Genomic DNA, 14,157 nt, shown 5'->3' on the forward strand with positions numbered 1-14,157 from the left:
AAGAGAAAAAAAAAAAAAAAAGAAGAAAGAAAAAAAAAAGTTTACTTCCCTTCTGTTTTTCATTTTCTATTTGTGGTTAGCCTTGAAAAACATATAAACATTTAGCATGTCTACCGCATAATTCTAAGTTTGCCTGCATGTATGGTAGCTTTAGGGAGCAAACACCATCACTCACAACAACAGACCTTAAATCAAACAGACAGTCCTCTGTCTACACTAGAGAAACCGAGAAACCATTTTTTTCCTCCAGTGACAGTTTTCAACCCCTAATACATTAGAAATCAATCATAGAAACATGAAAACAGCATGGAAAAATATATGTTTGCTGTAATATGTGTGTGCTTACATATGCAGATTCAATACAGCGTGAAATCTTCCTGCAATTCATTCATTCTAGATGTTTTCCAACTGTTAAGACATGTCCCAAATCCTCTCCTACTGCAGTGAGTCCAGTCATGCAGCAGAAGGCTCCTGGAATTATACCAGTGTATTTATACCAGTGTATTTTTGATCACTTCACACATACTGATACTCATACTCTCTTAAATTATTAAGATGCTGCTATTTTTAAATAAGCTACAGGTCTAATGCCAGCCCAACAGCCTGCCATACAAATGATCTATGCTTAAAGCCACTGCCGGCCAAAAGCCCAGAACACAGTTTCCCTTGGCTTATTATGGTTTCCCTTTCCTATTTCCAGAACTTCTCTTCCTCCATCACTCATGAGCCTAAATAACACATGACAGGTCACGTTAAGCCTCTGTGTGACAGCCCTGAGACAATCTGTCAAACAGCTGCAACTCCCTTTGTTCACTGAGTTCTTAATGAGCTTTAGAAAGGGCTTTACAGCCTCCCAGAATCAATCTGAAGCCTTATAAAGAACCCTCAGTGAGCTGCTTTTCAAATAAATGCTTTTGCTTTTATGGCTAGGAGGATATAGAGCTGTGGTGGTTATCCAAGCAGCTGTCACAGCCAGCAAGGAGGGCATACAAAAACTTCCCTGGACTGATCCAGCAGCTCTGACAGATCACTGGGTAAGCTGTGGAGTGTGGTACAGCAGGATACAGAAACACGAACACGACCAGACCCAGCAAACAAGTTCACAAACGGATGTGATACAGCCAAGATGCTGCTGTTACCTCCAGTTTTTAGGGAAGGCGTGCTGCATTTTTATGGGTTGCAGACTATCCTGAGGTTCTACCATGTGCCATGCAGGTGGATGAGCTGCTGCGGGATCCTAGCAATGGGATACAGAACAGGGTGTTCTGGGGTCCTGGCTTGCATCCACTGCATCTCATCAGGGGCCTCAGGTGAAATGGTTGCCTCGCTGAGGTCAACAGAAAAACTCTCCCTGTTGATAACCTGTGCCAGGATTCCCCCATAAATGTCTCTCACATGAAAAAGTTTTGATAGCCACATACGTGGGTCTCACCTTGAATTTACAGCAAACAGTTTTCAGGTATATTGCTAACTGCCCTCTGTGTGAAAGGCTAAGGTGTTAAGCCAGACTACACGATGATGGATCAGAGGGATAAACCCTGCTAAAACACATACTCAAAAAATTGTACTGTTATGCTGTGGAGAGGATGGTGTTCTCTAGAGCTGGTTAGGGGATAAATATGAACAAAATCCAGCCTTCTGAAAGAAAAATCAGACCAAAGGCAGCTTGGTGGAACGAACGTGGAATGGGTGTCAAAATTTCACTAAGCATACAGAAAAGGTTTTGTTAACAAACAAAAAAAAAACAGTATTTTCTGTTTTATGCACAGAAGTAGCACCCAAATATCTCCATGACAAACATGCTGCTCCCATATGCTGAGCAGAGCTCACCCTCTAAAGCACCTAAGCACTTACATGACTTCATCTGATATCGGGCACTCCTGCAAACATCAAGGACAGAGATGCCAAAGCCAGGAACCTGCATGGTCCTATGCTGTGCAATGCTGCTGGTTTTCCTTGGCCTCCTGGAGGGAAGAACGGCCCAGTGGAAAAAATGTGATTCCCAGCCAGATGAGAAGTACTGAACCTGAATACCCGTGCTTTAAATATCTCTAGGTCTTGGCTTACATAAAGAGCACTTTGAGGAAAAAATGAAAATAAAAGAGTGATTAGACCAATTCCTCTTTGTTCTATAGTGAGCAGCACAGGGATACCACACGGGAACAGCAGTATGGGCTGAGATGGCTGAGCTAAGAGAGTTTCCAGTACCATTGCCACCAAAAGCGAAGGTGTGTCAGCAGAGGGGCAGCGGGGTTTTTTGGCCTGGGCACAGCACAGTGACAATGAGGCTGCAGTGCTTTCAGACTTAGGTTGTTCCCCTCATGTGAGATGGCTAATAATAATGAAGCTTGTTACAGACAAAATAACAGAACACGTAAGTTATTGCTTGGTTTTTGCACAGGATTTAACGCTGGCTACGAATAAAGGCTCCATCTGAAATCAGTCCCCAAAACGAACCAGTGCATTTGTACTGCAAGGGATTCCTTGCTGCCTGGAATTTTGCTTTAGTAATTATACTGATGCGACATGAGGATGAGTCAAGTGCATAGCTCAGGAAAGGATGCAAAACACTGATAAAGCTTGATCCACATTTTACATACATGTAAAATAAGATACGTTCAATCTGTTTATGAATGATCCCTGAGACATGTTTTTCCTCCAGAAGATAGTTACAGAACAATGACACAGGTTAAGCATCAATCACTTTTTATGCAATGTAAACCTATGTTTATTCTAGACAGCTCTCAGTGGACAGCTGAGCAGTGAAAACAGCCTTGGCTTTTCTCTCTCCACCTCTTTCAAGCACACGCATTCTTCACGAGGGAAACATATAGCAAATTTCACCCCCTGGATTTCCACTTTGAGAGTTATAATCTGAGATTGCTTTAGAAAAATATACAGAGGAATTAAATCCTAGACTTAGTGGGCTGCTCCAGGAATATTTCGTTCCTGACAGCTTCCTGTGAAGTAATTGAAAAGCCAGGATAGCTGTGTCTTGTATTGTCACGCTAGGATGTGCTGCGTTTAAGTATTACTGCACATGGCCCCGTCAGCTGGGGGTGGGGAATCCTGGTACACCCAGTTCGGTTTCTGATGGAAAAGAGAACCTGAGCTTGTTTGCTAGTAGCAAAGTCCCTACAGTCTTTTTGGATTACACAGCTCCTTCACTCCCGATTCCCAAATTACATCAGATGGAAAGATGTGAACTTCAGTACCCTGCTGACAGTGAAGAATAAGAATCAGACAGAGCTCAGAAAGGGCAAGCAGCAGGGGTGCCTTCTACCTTCCACCAGGTTCTCAGTTAGACTCCACTGCAGCTCTAGCACTCTTAGAGAGCCCCAGTGATGTGTTAAAAAGCAGTCAAAAGTCATTAAAAAGAACAGGCAAAAACTAATTCAATAAGCACACTTGATAGATAGCACAGGGAAGTGAGAACAGCAGGAAACAGGGCCTGCAGGAATTGGGCTTCCAGCTTCCAAATACATTCACTCTGCCCTACCAGATTAAACAATTGGATCTTGCAGCACTCCGGCAAAAAGACTTTTTCCAGAATTGTTACTCTGTCCACTAGCACTCACATGTGGTATTTCAGTCATTTCTGTTGATATTTAACGGCCCAGCATCACGCCGGCTGCTTCCAGGGAACATGTGTTTCTGTCTTTCTAGCTGTCTACAAATTAAAATGGGGTCCCAGAACAAAGGAAACCCGATCTGGGAGGAAAATTCAGATCCGGATTTGGATTCGGGTCCAAACATCACATCTGGTTTAAAAAAAAAAAAAAATAATAATAATTAAAATCACACACCCCTGCACTCTCATTTCTGCAGCAAGTGGCTAGAATCCGTTTCACCTTTACGGGGTAAGCTCCGACTCTCTCTGCCTCCCCACCTCCCTCCCCCGGCCCGCGCCTGCCTCCCGGTGGCGCTGCCGCCAGGTGGGGCTGTCCGAGCGCTGCGCAAAGCTCCCGACACAGATGCGGGGGAAAAAAAAATCCTGTTTGCCTGCTAGGCTGCAGCCCAGGAGGAGAGGGAGGTGGGAGCTGGGTGCTGCTGCTCGGGGTCTTCTTGCTCAGCCCCTGGTGGAAAGGGGAAAGCCGAGCAGCTGCCAGCAGTCAGAGGTGTCCGAGGGGTGGGCTTTAGGCAGCGTGCCAGAGGAAAAAAGGGAGGATGCACCTTGCCCGGATGGCTCTTGGCATAAAAGCGTGTCTCACTTTAGAAAAAGAAAGGCACGTTCACCGGTTTCATTCACCTGAGAGACAGAGCCTGTGGCTGGGTCAGCTGCAATGGCAAGAGGTGGGACTCGAGACCCTCACTCCCCAAAAGGGAGCGTGAGCCCCACCAAGGCTGAGAGTTGCTGCACGCCATGGAAAGGGGTACTAGCTTAAAGCTGCTTTATGCATAAAGGAGGGAGAGCAGGATACACAACACGCTTTTTTTTTTTTTTTTTTTTTTTTTAAATGAGCCTGAATAGCTGGAAGGGTTTGTAAAAGGGAAACATAAAATGCTGGTGAGTCCAGAGGGCCACAGGTGCACTGTCTCTGCACGTCACTGCGGGCTTGTTCACAGCAGAAGAGAGGCATGAGTAAAATAAACTCCACAAGGGGTGTAAGACTGGAAGAGAGGTCTCTTAAATGCACTCCTGCATACAGTTTTTGTGGAAAAGAACAAAAACAGCCCCCTTGTAAAGCAGCAACTTAGGTTCCCTCTTAAATCTGCTATGGATAACACCCTGCAACGTGCTTTCCTCTGTGTGTGCTGCTGGCTTTCCATCTGAGGGCTGCTCACGTCCAAGTACCTGCAGAGTACAGTCCCTCTGCCCCTCAGGAGGGAGCCTGGCTATCCAGACAACTCTCACCCCGCCTGGCTGCAGGTGCACAGAGTGGCAGAGGGACTGAAGTTTGTGTTTTACTGACCACACAGAGATCTAAACAGCCCCAACTTCCAGGACCACTCGCAGAATGTGGAGTTCTGCCTGGATTTGGATCCTGTGTGTTGGTGATTTCTCCTGAGATGTGAAAATGTCTGTATGGAACAGCTCTGCACTGACAGCAATGCACAGGTGAGGTGTTAGAAGGCATCCTCCTACAGGCTGATTCTGCACTGCTAAGCAGACTGGAGAAGCCTTGTTCAGCAGTCTCTGAGCTGCCCACAGACACACACACACACCACAGAAATGAGGCATAACAACGGTGAGAGTGGGGCTGGAGCAAAAGGAGATAGAGACCAAAGAACCTTGCAAGAAATAGGACTGTAAAAGAAGCTTCAGCAGGAGACAGACAGTATTTTCTCTCACACCAGCAGGTGCCTCCCAAGGAGAGAGGGGAGGACTGTTCAGGGTACTCCTTTTCCCTTGGCAAAAGAGCAAGTGTGTCTGCTGATGAATAGGACCCTTAGAAAGGCAAGGAATTTTTCTCCTTCTTGCCCATATTCAGAAAAGCAGAGAAGTTTTTTGTCTTTTTTTTTTTTTTCCTCTCCCCCTTCCTTGGGATTCTTTCATTTGTGATTTCTAATCACCATTCCACTCTCCTTTCCCCCCTTTTCTTCGCTCCCCATTTGCGAGCCACCCCCAGGGCTTGGCACCCCTCCAGACCCAATGAACTCTAGGAAGGTTTTCTCTCCCCTTTCTCCACCACCGCCACCTTCTCCTCTCTATTCAAGCTGAACTTGTGGACAAAATAAACGCTGGCACTAGGTCATTGTCCTTCCCCTCCCCATCAGAGGGTTCTGAGGGAGGATTAAACTAATCTCATACATTGACTCGCTCCCGGGTGCTGGCCTGGACTCCTGCCATGCAACGAGATGGCATGAAGCGTAACGTCCCAGCAGCATTTCTGCAGTAATGTCCTATGCAAAGGCAGAAAAAGCACAGAAAAAGCACCGATAGAGGAGCGGATGGTTCCATATTGTGCAATGTCAACACGTTCACCACATCTGAGACATTGCCTTGGTTTAAAAGGAAAAAAAGAAGAAAGAAAAAAAAAAAAAAGAGCTTAGAAGCCTCAAGGGAATGGACAGTCTACCCAAGCCAATCATTTAAGTGCTTCTGGACTGGCTCATTTGTTAATTAACACTTAAGTACCGGAAGTTGTGCTGTGATGGGAGGGAGGCTGCAGGGAGCGGAGCTGCCTGGCATTTCTTGGACTCTTCCCATCGCCAATGTACACAGATGATCAGCACCCATGGTGACCTCCTGCAAACCAGCGGCACTTCACAGAGGAAGACAATCATCATGGCATGTGGGGAAACCGAGGTACGGACAGATACAGTGACTTCTGCGAGCTCAGATTAGTAAACAAATGGGTTACCTGAATCCAGCTGCCCTGAATCCAACTTTGGTGATTTAGTTGCTGAAAATGCTGGCTCGCTGCGGACATCTCCAAAAGGATACTACTAAGGCTCATCGACCTGGAGAGTTCTCATGAAATAAAACTATGATCAGCATGTGTAACTCCATCTTCCTTCACTGACTTGCACAAAACTACTCCTATCTACGGATGTCAAACTATTCAACAGATATCAAGGCCCTGGCTCAACAAAGTGTCAAAACATGTCTGAGCCCTATGATTTGACCTGATTTAATTTTGATGCAGCTTAAGCACATTTTAAAGTGCTGGTGTTTTTTAATTGGTAAAATTAACTCAACCTCAAGACTTTCCGATGAGGCAGGTAAGAACAAAAAGAAATGCACAGAGCACTGAGGATCATAGCTTGCTGTTCTGTTCAGGGGGAGTATATGTAATATTTCTGGCATGCACTGACATTTATTCAAGGCTTGGAACACCAAGGTGTATGGATATCCATGAGCTACCATCAGATAGCTACGGTGGATATAGTGACAGCATAATCCATAGGGGCACAGATAAAGCTCTGGCAGTTGGGCTGTGCAGCCACAAAGCTAGCTAGTGCAAAGCCTGTGTGGCCCAATCATCCTGGTGGCACTGAGTCAGGAACCATGGTTATTCCTGGTTCTGTCAAAAATCATCTCCACGTCCTTCAGCAAGACACTGAACCTCTCTGTGCTACAGTTTCTCACTTTTATATGAATATAATACAGTTAAGTACATCTTCATATCCCATTCAGCTTGTGAACAAGCTGGCAGAAGGGGAAAGGCTGCTAAGAAGTAACTGTAGAAAAATGGAGGATGCAAGACATGACCAAAGGGTAAAGCCCCTCCTGACCTGTCTCAGACAGCAAGTGCTAAGGGAACGCATTCTCATTCCTGCCTCAGAACCTCAGTTGACAACTGAACAGCTCTGCAAAAAAGGAGAAAGTGTACAGACACAATACGCAGATAGCAAACAATTCCAGTCACAAACACACTGGCACAAACGTCTAGGTGGTTTGTCAGTGAGCAATTAAATCCTGTGCTGAATGAAAATGTTAAAAATGCGTCGCATTGTGGCTTTAAATAGCCTCTTGTTGGGAAGACTGGTCTCGCTGCCAAACTGTGCTTGGGTAAACTCTGTGTTTGCTGCTGCTGAGATTCTCTGAATGTCTATCAGGCAGTTGCATCACATGCTGAATAGTTTGGCATTACCTCATGCCTTAGGGGAAAGACAGAAGACTATGAACTAGCAATTTGTTTTCTCTAGCTACTTATTTATTTATTTTGGTGAGGGTCTTTTTTATTTGCTTTTGTTTGGGAGGGGGTTGGGGTTTTTGTCCTTCCTCCTCCCACCAAACGAAGGGTAACTTGAGTCTATGGTAATAAAAAAGGTGGTGAGGAAAGTACTTTGGGAAGTATAAGTGGGTATGTGGAAGGCAAGGGAGAGAAGGAAAAACGTGAGTCAAAGGATTAAATCCAAATTCCAGTCTGGGAGTTTTTAACGAAGACGGAATACTGACTAGTTGAGCAAATTAAGCTTTTTCAAGGGGGTCTGGGGAAGCGATTGGTTTCCATCCAAGCAGAAAATGTCATTCTTCCCCATCAGTACCAGCGAAAATACAAAAAGAGAGACAAAAACACCCCCAACCCTTCTCTGAGAAACGTGAAAGGATGGGAGAGTAGACAAGGACAAACAAGCAATTAAAAGGAAATTGCTTCTCCCCGCCTCCACAACCTTTTATGTCTTCCCCAAAGAAAGTGGAAAAAATTGATTAGGGGGACAAAAAGAGGAAGGACCGAAGAACTGCATCGCGTGCAGTGCCATGTGAAACTCGGCCACTCTGGTGTCTGGGTGCAGGGTGTGTGCAAAAGAACGTGGCAATGATGGGGCCATTCGAAGACCTTCAGGAATGGACAAAAACCCACTCCTCCCCCTGGTCTGGTTGAACTTTCTTTTTGGTTGAACCAGAATTTCACGCCCTCATCTCTGTCACTGTAATAGGTAGCAAGCTATCCTGCTCAAATCTAGCTTAATCGCTGAATTAATTAATATTTGGCTGGCAGAGTGGCTAGAAGAAATGCTCACATTTGTACATGCTGCCCTTCTAGGGCACAGAGTAGCAGACAGTAGCTTTCTTAACTGTTCCTCTAGGATTTGCAGGAGCTCAATGCATAGCAGCCACACAGAAGAGGGGGCATAATTAATGGGACAGAAAGCAAAAACTTTTTTTTTTTTTTTTTTTTTGCATTAGTATAGTATGATTTTTGGTCTAATTAAGGAAGTAACTTTGCATCAAGTCTAGATTCACTTGTGTGCCCAAAGGTCTGCAACTTCAAGGGATTCGTTCAGCTCTGGATGGAAATATTTCAAGCCAGACCCAATCATCTGATAACCCTATACTGTAGTTTTAACAAGTATTGAATTATGAGAAAAATGGGTTAAAATAAACAAAGTTTTATGTAAAAACATAAGAAAGCTCGCTGTATCAGATCAGATTGAATATCAACCCAACCAAGCACCCTGACCTCGGCTTGACAGACACCAAAACGCATGTGATATTTCACCCTTAAACTCATCGCATCTCCAACTATTTTCAGCTCAGGAACTTCCCGAGTCAGATGGGTGTTTTCCATGTTTAGTAAACCTGGCTGCATTTCTCTTTCCTGAACTGCTCCAGTTTTCATTCGAACACATGTAAAAGTTTATCCTCTACAGCATCTTTTGGCAAGTAGACACTCAGTCTAATATGTAAGGTTTTTCACCTGCTATTTATAACATCAGGTAGTGATATACACCATCGTCTGGCAGTTTGTAGGTTCAACAAAATGACCATCTCCTCTCTTTCAAAAACTGTCGTAACACTTTACACGTGAGGAAATCCAAACTGGCTCTCCTGCACATCCGATCTGTCTCATATGATAAACTGTGGCAACGTATCTTAGGCAGAGTACTGGAACTCACAAAGCACATTTTGCTGGAGGAACTGAAAACCATTTCCAGACACCCATTAATTCCACCCTACAGTGAATATATATACCTGTACAGAGACAACAATATCTGCACAATCAAGACAATTGTGAATTTTTCAGCAAAACACTGTTAGAAACTGTATTAAACCAACCAGACATTATGAGAAGCTTGGATGTCTGTAGGCATTTGCTAGAGTTCGGCACACTTCCAAGGAAACCTGAGAGAAAGTATTGTTGATTTGAAACACAACCATTCAGAATTTTGATGAAAGTGAGAAATTTAAGACACTTTGTCAAGCTCCGCTTCAATATTTCAAACTCATGTATGAATCCAAAAATGAAGTGACAGATTCTTTGCTAGAAACACATGGGCAATGCAGAGGGAAAAGCCAGATGAATTTCTGCAAAGTGTGACGGATGTTTCCAGCATCTTTCCTGATTGACACACATAACTAAGATATATGCAAACCAGAAAAACTTTCAATAGAAATTTAAACCAAGTCAGAAGACCTACACCTAGCAGCAGGACTCCATCCTTCTGACCCTTGTACTTCACATTTCACCATATTCTTTTGACACACTCTGGCACTAGGAAATTTATTCTGGGAAATCCATCAGACGTAAGACATTACTGACACCAAATGTTTAGAAAGGCTCCTGCATGAGTAGTAAGAGAATATATTTTTATATTAGACAAAGCCTACAATTAAAAACACCTAACTGCCTGTTTAATTGGAGAACAGGCTGAACGTTCATTCAATTTTATTTTTTTTTTGCATTCTTAACCAAAGCATTTGTTATTGATTTTTGCTGGAGGTAATGCATATATCCACCTGAGATATTCACTCAATATATTATTGATTTATATAATTAAGTGATGCCATTATATAAGAAATGCCTTCAGAATCCACCTGCAACTGACAGGCAGACACTCCTGGACAGGTCTGAGGTCTACAGACCTGTCCTGAGGTAGGGCAGTCGGTCTACGCTTGTCTTTCATTTTCCCTTTGAGCCTTCCACTCAGAAGGGCCAGCTTCAGTAACCCAGAGGTCCTGGGTAACCCAGAACAATTATGCCTCGATCGTATGTTCCAGGCTTTGACTGGTACTACGGCAACAGCTAAGCCTTCCTGCGACATTTTCATTATACTCTGTGCTTGAAAACAAACAAATTTGTACAACGCACACAAACAGCCTTTTCTAATCTCTTTTAATGGTGCTCTGAAGACCAGACCATCAATTGTCCGCTGTGTTCTCAATAATTTACTAATGATAATTAAAGATGCCCAAAGTTTGCCAACTATTTCACTTTATTTAACCAAGGAAGATAAGGGTTCAGGACAAAAGCAAGTGAAATGAATGTGTTCCAAGAAGGAGGTGTTACCTATGAAGGAGCCCTCTAGGGCATAAAGACAGCAAAAGCAGAGTTAAATGTTCTCTTAACTGCACACCAGATACACAGAGAGATGATGCCAAAACCCTGGAAAGAGACTACAAAAGCAGGAGAGTGAGTGGATTCTTTTCTCTCTCTCTCTTTCTCTAGTATTCCATCCCAAAGAAGTTGCTTAGACAACAGCAACCCCCTAGAATGCAATCTGAGCATGAGGAAAAACAAATTCTTGCTGTAGTAAAACTCAAAGATCAGAACCTCTGTTTTTCACCAGAGAAACGAAATACTCAAGTGCCCGTTTCTGTAGCAAGTGACCATATTTTCTCCTCAGGCTGTAAGATATAAAGAAGCACAATTTCTGCTGCATTAGAGTCCTGTATAAAGCCTTGATTGCAGAGAATTACACAAAATAATTTAGTAGACCACAAAAGCAACGATTTTGCACAGTTATTTTTAATAAATTCTATTGTGGCAATGTGGAAAAAGCTGACATGCCAATCTATGGTGCATTTTCCTGTATGTCAGCACAAGGAGCAGGTAAACAAGCATACACTCATGCCATTGCAAGAGTAAACTCACTGTCTTATAGGAAACACATCTTTCCTTTCTGAAGGCCACCATCCCTTGCAGCAGTTCCTCTGCCATGATCCAATCTGATCACTGCCCTGCTTTTAACAATTTCTAAAAATTGTAGCTGTGACCTCTTGGTACTCCTTCAGTATTAAGCTCTTATTTCTATTGTTTTGTTGGGAGAAGAGGGGAAGGTGTTAACCTGTCTATTATTTGAGCATGCCTGAGATTATTTAGAGCAGCATACCAACCTTCCTAACAGAGTATGACTAATGAAAATAAAATATCTTTTATACTTGTTCCTTTCTGAGGGGCAGGAATCTGCCTTGGTCATTTATAATATTGTACAATAAAGATGAGGAAATCTTTAAGCTCCTTAAAATATGATGAAAAGTTATTATTTTCATTAAACTGTCTCTCTTTTTGGAGAACATCACCCTCAACTTCCACTTACTTCAGAGAGTTCCAATGAGTTCAGCACCACCCCTCTTGGCAGGTTTATTTCCCTTTGTCCAAGTAAAATAGTAATTGGTCTTTTAGCAGGTTGCTCTCCACATATTCATGCTCAGTTAGCTTCTAATACTTCAACTACTTCTCTCTCTGTATATATAATGTGTGTATTTGATTTCAGAAAGTAACTGTACTTTCTTTAAAAAAAAAAAATCAAACTTGTGTTAAAAAAAAAATAGCATAAACACAAAGCAACAGTTAAAACACAAGGAAATCTACTACCTGTAAACATACATTTCCAATGCAGTTCACTTTTAGTGTCATTTGTTTTAAAGTCTTTTAAATTTATTGTGTAGATTTTCAAATCAATGAAACACATGCTTAAACCTTTTTGCATTTATATATTTTTTTCTCATTTGCTAGTAACCCAAGAAGTATTTCATGTGAATATTCAGTGGCTTGGTGCTAACCCTTTGGGGCTGATGATTACTTGCTTTTGCTTTGATGCTACCAAGCTCATGCAAAGTAGGAGCCAAATCATTACCCTCACACTTAAGCATTTCACATCCATCTCATACCCATTCCGATCAAGTAGAAATAACTCCACAAAGCAGGGGAAACAGTTCAGAACAGTCCTTGCTGAAAATGCATTTGACTCGAAACATCAGGCTCGGCAGTGACAAATCAGGACATAAGGTGGCATTATTTCCCTTCGTTAACTATCTGCAGGGCCAGAGTCCAGATCCGCATGTCAGTAGTGATACAACCCTGCTGCAAACAAGCTGTTTGGTATTCCAGAAACAACAACAACACCACCAACAAAAGGAGAAAATAATGGCTGTACCAAGTGGCATTCAGAATACTACACAAAGGCAAATTCTGACCCTCTCCCCAGCTTCAAATTTTCCCTGAATACTGTGTGTATGAAGTGGTCTGACCAAAGGCATTGCTATTAGGCTGACAGTGCATTAACTGTAGAGGACTTCTAAAAGAACATTTTGAAAATCTGGACTTAATTTGTATCCTTGGCTCAGTGTTCAGCTGTGATTGCCTACACCATGAACTTGCACCAGCTTTATACAGATACTTAGAACAAAAAACAGTTGCAAAGGATACAGAAGCTAGGTCTGTACGTTCATGTACTTTCAGTTCACACAGAGGATTTGAAATTTATTTATTTATTTTAAGATAGCATGTAGCAGTACATTTCAGGTACACAATTGAAACTACGGAACAGGGAACCAACTTTTCCCTCATCTTGCCCAGTATTCGTGGTGTGTTTGGATTAAGAATCTCTTTTGTCAAGGATGTGAAGGAGGGTGCTCTGTGCAAGCATAGTGAGTCCATGGCTCAGGAGACAATGGTGGGTTAAGCACAGAAATAAAACTTACAGACAGAAAAGACTGTATCCTGGGAGCCTGCCGAACAGTTAGAGATGGAAAGAGGCCAGTCTGTTCAGTCCACCGAAAAATGTAAGTGGGATGTAGAGCAACAGCAGTATGTGAATATGCTTCCAGTTCCAGGTACACAAGGGGTCTTTCCTTCAACAGCTGGAAGCTGCCACTCACAATGGGAAGGAAATGGAAACTTTAAATAACACCAGTGATGAAGCACTGGAACTGGCTCTCAGAAGACACTGCAACTTTCCCCTACCCTAGAAACTCAAAACCAGGGCAGATGCCTTTTGGGAAAGGATGTTTTAATCACATACAAAACATCAGTCTCAGTACAGAGAAAACTAAGAAAAAAAAACATCAGAGCTATATTGCAAGAGGCAAGATGGTGCATTTTGGGTTTAATGATTTCTAAACACATTAATACAGAACAGAAAATTTGCTGTTATATCCCCAAAATTGTATTTACTGTCTTACTGCCAAACATCCAGACATTTTCAATCATTTCTCCTGATCAAATACTCTAATTTCTTTATTACACAGTTTGCATAAAGTTCACAATTCAGGATTGTATTAATACAGTTAATACACTGTAGTGGTAGCAGTTTGCTGACCCATTTCACCGCTTAACTGGAAAGAGGCTCCTCACAGTCCAAAAGATGCCAAGCAAAAACCAATCAAACACCTCTCTCTGATCCCATTACTCATGAACTGCTGACAACCTCAGGATCCCACTCTCCTCTTCTCCCATCCTGCTGCAGCTCTGAAGGGTCTCTTTCACCGGGTCAGTTCCTGTCCCTTCAGCTAGGGCCACTATCTCCATGAAAGTACCCTGTGTGGGACTGGCTCACTGTCAGACATGGCTTGATTTCATTTCATCTCATCATTGAGAGTCCCCTGACATGGTTATTAATCATGGCCTGTCAGGGCACTGAACTGTCTGGAGATGAAACTCCACATTCCCTTGCAGGGCTCCCCAGGTAGGACATGGAATTTGTTTCATCTTTGTGTAATCAAGAAACGGCGCACGTTAGGGGAGTGAATTAACCCCAACTTCA

General features: G+C 42.9%; 1 protein-coding gene across 1 annotated transcript in view; it reads right to left on the reverse strand.

The window, feature by feature from the left end:
• The window catches only part of OSTN (osteocrin), a gene marked incomplete at its 3' end in the record, with an annotated part of 71,982 nt that extends 58,104 nt beyond the window's left edge, over positions 1 to 13,878 (reverse strand). Inside the window, exon 1 of the mRNA XM_084292342.1 lies at positions 13,846 to 13,878. The remainder of the gene's footprint in view (positions 1 to 13,845) is intronic.
• Positions 13,879 to 14,157: the final 279 nt, after the last annotated feature.

The sequence above is a fragment of the Netta rufina genome (assembly GCF_964035555.1).
Source record: "Netta rufina genome assembly, chromosome: 9".
In the NCBI taxonomy this organism is placed as follows: Eukaryota; Metazoa; Chordata; class Aves; order Anseriformes; family Anatidae; genus Netta; species Netta rufina.